Source organism: Schistocerca serialis, chromosome 4 (genome assembly GCF_023864345.2).
Source record: "Schistocerca serialis cubense isolate TAMUIC-IGC-003099 chromosome 4, iqSchSeri2.2, whole genome shotgun sequence".
In the NCBI taxonomy this organism is placed as follows: Eukaryota; Metazoa; Arthropoda; class Insecta; order Orthoptera; family Acrididae; genus Schistocerca; species Schistocerca serialis.
In genome coordinates, this window is record NC_064641.1 from 237,889,436 (window position 1) to 237,897,452 (window position 8,017).

The 8,017-nt window shown below is 49.3% G+C and overlaps 1 non-coding gene across 1 annotated transcript; it reads left to right on the plus strand.

The window, feature by feature from the left end:
- The first annotated feature begins 7,553 nt into the window (after positions 1-7,553).
- On the plus strand, positions 7,554-7,628 carry Trnas-cga (transfer RNA serine (anticodon CGA)). Its single transcript has one exon. It is a non-coding gene; the product is annotated as a tRNA-Ser (tRNA).
- Positions 7,629-8,017: the final 389 nt, after the last annotated feature.

The following is an 8,017-nucleotide window of genomic DNA, read 5'->3' on the forward strand; positions in this document are numbered from 1 at the left end:
TTTCATTTCAAGCCCTATCACGTGCTCACCAGTCTGCTAGTGAAAATTAACGTGCATTTTTAATGTCTGCCAATGTGTTGCCAACAATCGCAATAGGTGTCGTTATTTCTGGTCAAACATGCACATATCTTTTTGTTGGTGAGCAGGCAATTGATACCCAACCTATGTTCGTGGATGATAAAGAATGACGGAAGGTGTGCGGATCGATTATCGCTCAGGCACAAAAATATATATCCTTATTTTAGATACAAACTCCTAGCAGCTGGTAGGAAAAACCGATACGTAACATTTGATTTTGCTTAGTTAACAATCCGATTGCGTGTTGGGTTCGTATCTCCGGCACTAAACTTCACTAAACTTCATCTTTAAATGCATGAACACTTTGTAACTTCTGAATTGAGTATTATCACACATCTTTCGTCGTTAGTTAACAGGGACGAAAGTGTCTTTATAGAAGTACCAGTTTATTACAAAAACTGTCGCCTTTTATTTACAAGTTTAGATCTGGTTACTGATATTGGCGAAAATTTCTGTAACTCGTCCCTCCTCATGACTAGTCATCAATATGATATGATTAGATTAGGTTAATACTCGTTCCATAGATCATGAATACGACATTTCATAATGATGTGGAACCCGACATATAAATGAGAGATTTCTTTACATACCATGATACAGTTTCTTTGCAACAATTTTTTACTCTCTCTCTCTCTCATTCTTTTTTTATTTTTATCTCACTCCCTCACTCCCTCTGTCTTCTCTCTCTCTCTCTAAATGGTTCAAATGGCTCTGAGCACTATGGGACTCTACTTCTGAGGTCATTAGTCCCCTAGAACTTAGAACTACTTAAACCTAACTAACCTAAGGACATCACACACATCCATGCCCGAGGCAGGATTCGGACCTGCGACCATACCTCTCTCCCTCTCTTTCTCTCTCCCACACACACACACACACACACACACACACACACACACACACACACACACACACACGCACACACACACATTCTTCTTTTATTTTTATTTCTTTGTTCTGCTCGACTATCGGCGAGGCACGAAAACGTCCGGCAATGAGATTGTTAGTTTTGAGTACACTTACGAAATAAATATAAAAACAACTATGAGAGTTGAAACATCCTGGCAGATTAAAACTGTGTGTCCGATCGAGACTCGAACTCGGGACCTTAGCCTTTCGCGGGCAAGTACTCTACCAACTTTTTTTTTTTTTTTTTTTTTTTTTTTTTTTTTTTTTTTTTTTTTTTTTTTTTTGCCCGACCGAGACTCGAACTCGGGACCTTTGCCTTTCGTGGGCAAGTGCGCTACCAACTTTTTTTTTTTTTTTTTTTTTTTGTGCCCGACCGAGACTAATACTCGGGACCTTTGCCTTTCGTGGGCAAGTGCGCTACCAACTTTTTTTTTTTTTTTTTTGTAAGTGCTCTACTAATTGTTTTTAAGAAAAACAAATAAAAACCTCCTGGGTATGAAAATAAAAGACGACGTTCTTCATAAATAACACAATATCCTTTGAAAACGTAAAACATAAAAGGTAGCTATATTTCCGCAACGGCCTTCTTTTGTATTTGTATGTTTTTTTGGTAACATAAATGAGTGTACAGTCTCACCATCAGCAGCATTTCTTTTTATTTTTTTTTATTTTTTTTTTATTTTTTATTTTTTTTTTGGAGCACAAGAGAAAGAAAACAAATAGGCTGCAGATAGAGAGCTATGTGTGAAAGGGATAAACATGTGTAAGGAGAAAGAAAAACTTAGAAGAGGAGGAGAAAAGGGAACTGAAATAAAATAGGAAAACTTTTCGCGCCATGCTCCACTTTGGCGCGCCAGCAGAACAAAATGCATTCTATCATTGACCATTGAAGGGGAACGTGGGATCGTCCAGCCTTGGCTGGCACGGTTCGTTGAGATTCCAGCTTTGAGGCGGGTTGGTGAAAATGCTCTGCAAATAGTTCGCGAAAGTGGCCCGATAGTGTCGATGCCGGCGAAGGGTGTGGTGATACACTTGGAGGCGTGTCCAAAAGTCCGCCGGATCGACGATGTCGTCTCGGAAGAGGTAGTCGACAGCCATGCCACTGATCCATGTGATGGCGTGCCACTTAGCCGATGGAAAGTAGGTCGTGTCGGGATATATCATCATAGTGGGAGAAACGTGATGTGGTGGTACTCGGAGGTAGAAAGCCACAATCTTCTGTACGAGGGTCCAGACAGCTGCTGCTGGCCCACACTCAAAACGATGTAAATCTGTATCTTCGACATTGCACTTGAGGCACAGGGGTGAGTCCACCAGTGCGATGCGATGCAGTTTCTGTCTTGTAGTATACTTGCCGTTGACGAGAAGGTACCACATAGAGGTGGTGTCAGTGGTGTGATATGGTTGGTGGATCGTTTTCCAACTGTAGGCCATGAAACCTGGGGGTGACGTGTTTCGACGGGGTTGCGGGGTGGAGACTTTCGGAGAAGGCGGTAGATGTCGCGGGTGGTCGTCTTCCTGGTCCTGGGGAGCTCGGTGCATATGTAGCTGTACTCCAAAAAGAAACGGCCGATATGTGACATCGGAGGTGGGATGTGTGCCAAAGACGTCGGTGGGCGTCTCGAAACAGGCGCGAGCTCGGTGGTCAACATTCCAGTAAAGCTAGCATTTTGGCTTTTCCATAACCGGAGCATAGTATTGGTGTAAAGTGCCGTTGTCCTGGCTCTCACATTAACCAGATCGAGGCCACCGTCCCGCTTCGGTAAGGTGAGAGCTTCATACTGGACTTTGAAAATGTGTCCAGAACAAATGAAATAGCCGAATGCCGCCTGTAACCTGGCCGCCATTGTCGCAGTGATGGGCAGAATCTGCGCTATATGGGTTATCCGAGCTGCCAGATGGGTATTGACGAAGGTGACTCTCTGGCACATATTCAGCGGGCGTAGTATGTGATTTTGTATGTTGGCCCGGATGCGTTGCAGCAGCGCACGAAAATTGATCGCCGAGGTGCGGCGAATGTCTCGCGTGTACACCAATCCGAGACAACGAATGGTGTCTACCAGTTGAAATGGAACTACGCTGTCTGCGGGAAGGCCGCGGCCGATCTTCATGGCGCATGATTTTGCCACGTTCATAGCGCTCCCTGCCCCTGCACTGTAACGGGTAATCCACTGCATCGCAGCTTGTACTTCAGCCGCTGAACGTACGACGAGGGCCAAGTCGTCCGCGTAAGCTCGGCAGCGGAACATATGATCCCTGAGTGGAATACCTGTCAAACGTCGCCGTAATCCGCAAATGAGTGCTTCCATCGCAATGGCATAAAGTACCGTCGACAAAGGGCAACCCTGCCGTACTGAGCGTTCAATCCGTATAGGTTCTGTAAGTCTGCCGTTGACGAGAAGTCTGGACGTTGCTCCACGAGGGAGCCGCATAATCACTTGCGTGAACGTCGGGGGAATTGCCATTCGGTCCATCACTGCGTTGAGGAATGCATGATTGACGCGGTCAAACGCTTGTTTGAAGTCGATGGATATTAAAGCGCCTGGCAGTCGCGAGTGTGTTGCCACAGCGATCACATCTCGATATTCACTGAGGGCCGTCTGTATATTACGATCGCCGCCTAAGGATGTTTGTTCGTGGGAGACAATGTCCCGTAATACATGTTTGAGTCGCACTGCCAGAAGGCGTGTGAAAATCTTGAAGTCCGAATTGAGTAACGTGATCGGCCGATAACTGTCGAGTCGGGTTCCTCCTGCGGGTTTCGGGACTGGTACAAGTAAGCCTTCCATGAACATTGGTGGCGGGTTCGCCGCGCCAGACAAAAGTTCCCAGTACATGTCCCTCCATCGTGGCATCATCAAATCTTGGAAGGTTCTGTAAAATTCGAGAGGTAAACCATCCGGGCCGGGAGATCGATTCAGAGACCCCTTGGCCACAGCGCCTTGGACGTCGTCGGTGGTCACTTCAGCAGTCAGGAGGGTTGCAGCTGCTGTGTTTAGAGTACCAAGTGTCTCATGGGCAACCGCAGCAATGGCTTCTGCACCGGCAGGTACTTCTTGATAGAAAAGTCTATAGTGCGTTGTGAATGCATCCGCAATGCTAGCTTGCGAAGTCAGCCGTCGTCCATCAGGTAAGTCTAAACTTGTCATTAAAGCCTGTCGGCGTCGACGAACATTTTGAACAATATGATGCATAGAAGGTTCTTCACCATTAATCCTGTCTTGGCTGCGGGCTCGTACAATGGCTTCCTCTAGACGGCATCTAGTCAAGGATAGAATCTTTGCCTTGATGCGTTGAGCTTCTTTGAGGCGATCCGGGGATGGAGGATGATCCATGAGTTCACGTAGAGCGCTATAGTAGAAATCAGTTGTATGGTGATTCCACCTGGCTTTTGCTCTGCCATAGTGTGTCAATGTGCGTCGGATGGCCGGTTTGGTGCACAGCAACCACCACTGCAGTGTGGTCTCGTAACGCATAATGCGTTGAACACAGGTGTGCCACGTGTCGGTGACCTGTTGTCGACATTCAGGGTCCCGCAGTAGCGCGACATTGAGTTTCCAGGGTCCTGCACTGCGCCATATAGATTGTCGACGTAGGTTCATGGTACAGATATAGATGTCATGATCCGAAAAGGGAGACGGCCAACGTTCCACGTCGAGGAGAACTGATTTTAGAGCGTTAGAGATGTATATTCTATCAAGTCGGCTGGCGGAGTGCCTCGTGATGTGTATATACCCCGGGCGGTCGCCGTGTACCACTCGCCAAGTGTCGAGGAGACGAAGGCGGCGGACGAGGAAGCGAAGGTCGGGACATGTGGTGAAATGGGGGTATTGGTCTGTGCGCTCCAGAACACAGTTGAAATCTCCACCTACGATGAGATGATCGTATCGACCGAGGAATAAAGGCGTGATATCTTCTGCGTAGAACTGGGAGCGATCCCTCCGTTAATCAGTGCCCGATGGGGCGTAGAGATTTATGATTTTGAGTCCTTCAACTGTTATGGCCACCCCTCGCGCTGTTGGGAGGTATGCGACATCGGAAACTGCAATTCCTTCTCGGAGGAGGATGGCTGCGCCTGTGTGTTCCATAGCTGCAGGGGCGGCGTACGTCTCATATCCATAACACCCAGTCCAAGTCGCTGTCCTCAGTTCTTGTAACAGGACAATGTCGATGTCCGCTGCTCTTAGCGTGTCACGGAGCAGTTGAAGTTTAGCGTGGGAGCCGATATTATTAGTATTGATAGTAGCTATTCGGTACGCCTGATGGGAGATCCGTGCTGTTGATAGGGTCGTAGCTGGTGAAGATTGTTGTGGTGGATGCTGGAAGTCCATAGAAGTCGCAGGATTCGCCGTAGAAACTTCCCCCATTTTAGTTTTGGTCTAACGGAGAAACAGATCTCATTTCCGCATCAAATGGAGGTGGGAAATCCGTGTCATCCGCCCATGAGAGGTGTCCGACAGGTTTGACATCGGCGAGAGGTGGCAGCGCTGGCCGAGTCGGCTCAATGGCGTCGGTGACAACAGGCGTGCTATGTTCCATGGCTTCTGGGCGCGGGGCTTGCGCACGATCTCCGTTGGACGGTTCACCGTCTTGTGGATGACGTGTCTCCGTGGCAGAGGAGAAGGTGTTATCGTGTTCTCCGTCGGAGTGATGTGGCATCTCTTCGTCCTGCGGAGGGGGCTCAATGGTCGAGTCTTATGTCTTGCGGCGTTTTTTTCGTCGTTTGGGCGACTTCTGCTTTCGGCAATGAGTTTCGGTGTCTGAGGAAGGAAGAGATTCACGTCGTTGCGGTACAAAAGCCGCGGGTGCTATGATGCGGTCTTCATTCTCCAGAACACTCTCATTGGTATCCTTGAGATCTTCTAGCGTGGGTGTGTCCGGCTGTTGGACATGTTCACGGGCGGCATCGCCGGTGTCTAGGTGCTGGGACGCCTCCGGGTGTATCGGACCAGAGAGACGCTCGTGAACGGCGCCTTGTGAGGGCTGGACGTGCAGTGTCGCCGCATAGGTGACTGGAAGGGTGGTTGCGGTTCTGTCGGTGTTCGTATCGTCGGGCCTTAGTTGTGTGATGCGGCGTTTCAGGCATTCATTACGGACGTGGCCTTCTTGGCCACAGCCGGAACATGTTCGAGGTTGTCCGTCGTAAATGACCACCGCACGGCAGCCGCCGATAGAAATGTACGATGGAACGTGCCGTTTGAGATCGATTCGGACTTGTCTCACACCATTAAGCACCGGATACGTCGTAAACTGTGCCCATGTCTCGGCTACGTGGCTCTGGACTTTTCCGAACGGACTTAGCGCCGCGATGACTTCATCTTCAGTCACCTCGAAAGGCAGTTCGAATACACGGATCGTCCGAAGGCCAAGTCCTGCATGGTCGACATCCCCAGGCCCGACGTTTCCGTCGGAGTGCCGAAATTTTAGTCCATGTCGCGTCCTTTGAATGATCTCGTTGCAGGCAGCGTCGGAAGTCATCTTAACATAAACGACGCTGCTAATGATCGATAGGTGTATGCCGATGAGTTCGTCACGCGGGATCTTCACGTCTTCGCGTAGGAAGCGTTCGACGGCCAGTGCTTTGGGTCGTGCGTATTCGTTTGAGAAGGTGAACTTAAGAGTGGTCTTCCTGTAAGAGTTGGCCATTACAGCTTGTTCGACTGAGAAGCGCTGTGACGAGGAAGTAAACAAAACACTCCGCGCGCGCAGCGGCGTGGACGGCCGAGCGCGGTGCGCACTGCTGCCCTGCCGAACGCAGACTGAGCAACTGAGCTACCTAAGCGCGACTCACGGCCGGTACCCACAGCTTTACTTCTGCCAGTATCTCGTCTCCTACCTTCCAAACTTTACAGACGTTCTCCTCCGAACCTTGCAGAACTGGCACTCCTAAAGTTCTGCAAGGTTCGCACGAGAACTTCTGTAAAGTTTGGAAGGTAGGAGACAAGATACTGGCAGAAGTAAAGCTGTGGGTACCGGGTGTGAGTCGTTCTTCGATAGCTCAGTTGGTAGAGCACTTGCCCGCGAAAGGCTAAGGTCCCGAGTTCGAGTCTCGGTCGGACACACAGTTTTAATCTGCCAGGAAGTTTCATATCAGCGCACACTACGCTGCAGAGTAAAATCTCATTCTGGAAACATCCCCCAGGCTGTGGCTAAGCCATGTCTCCGCTATATCCTTTCTTTCAGGAGTAACAGTTCTGCAAGGTTGGCCAGAGAACTTCTGTAAAGTTTGGAAGGTAGGAGACAAGATACTGGCAGAAGTAAAGCTGTGGGTAGCGGGTGTGAGTCGTGCTTCGGTAGCTCAGTTGGTAGACTACTTGCCCGCGAAAGGCAAAGGTCCCGAGTTCGAGTCGCGGTCGGACACACAGTTTTATCTGCCAGGAAGTTCCATATCAGCGCACACTCCGCTGCAGAGTGAAAATCTCATTCTGGAAACATCCCCCAGGCTGTGGCTACGCCATGTCTGCGCTATATCCTTTCTTTCACGTTTGCTAGTTCTGCAAGGTTCGCAGGAGAACTTCTGTAAAGTTCGGAAGGTAGGAGACGAGATACTGACGGCCGTGAGTCGTGCTTCGGTAGCTCAGTTGGTAGAGCACTTGCCCCCGAAAGGCAAAGGTCCCGAGTTCGAGTCTCGGTCGGACACACAGTTTTAATCTGCCAGGAAGTTTTATATCAGCGAACACTCCGCTGCAGAGTGAAAATCTCATTCTGAAAACATCCACCAGGCTGTGGCTAAGCCATGTCTACGCTATATCCGTTTTTCAGGAGTGCCAGTTCTGCAAGGTTCACAGGAGAACTTCTGTAAAGTTTGGAAGGTAGGAGTCGAGATAATGGCAGAAGTAACGCTGTGGGTACCAGGCGTGAGCCGTGCTTTGGTAGCTCAGTTGATTGAGCACTTGCCCGCGAAAGGCAAAAGTCCCGAGTTCGAGTCTCGGTCGGACACACAGTTTTAATCTGCCAGGAAGTTTCATATCAGCGCACACTCCACTGCAGAGTGAAAAACTCATTCTAGAAACATCCCCCAGGCTGTGGC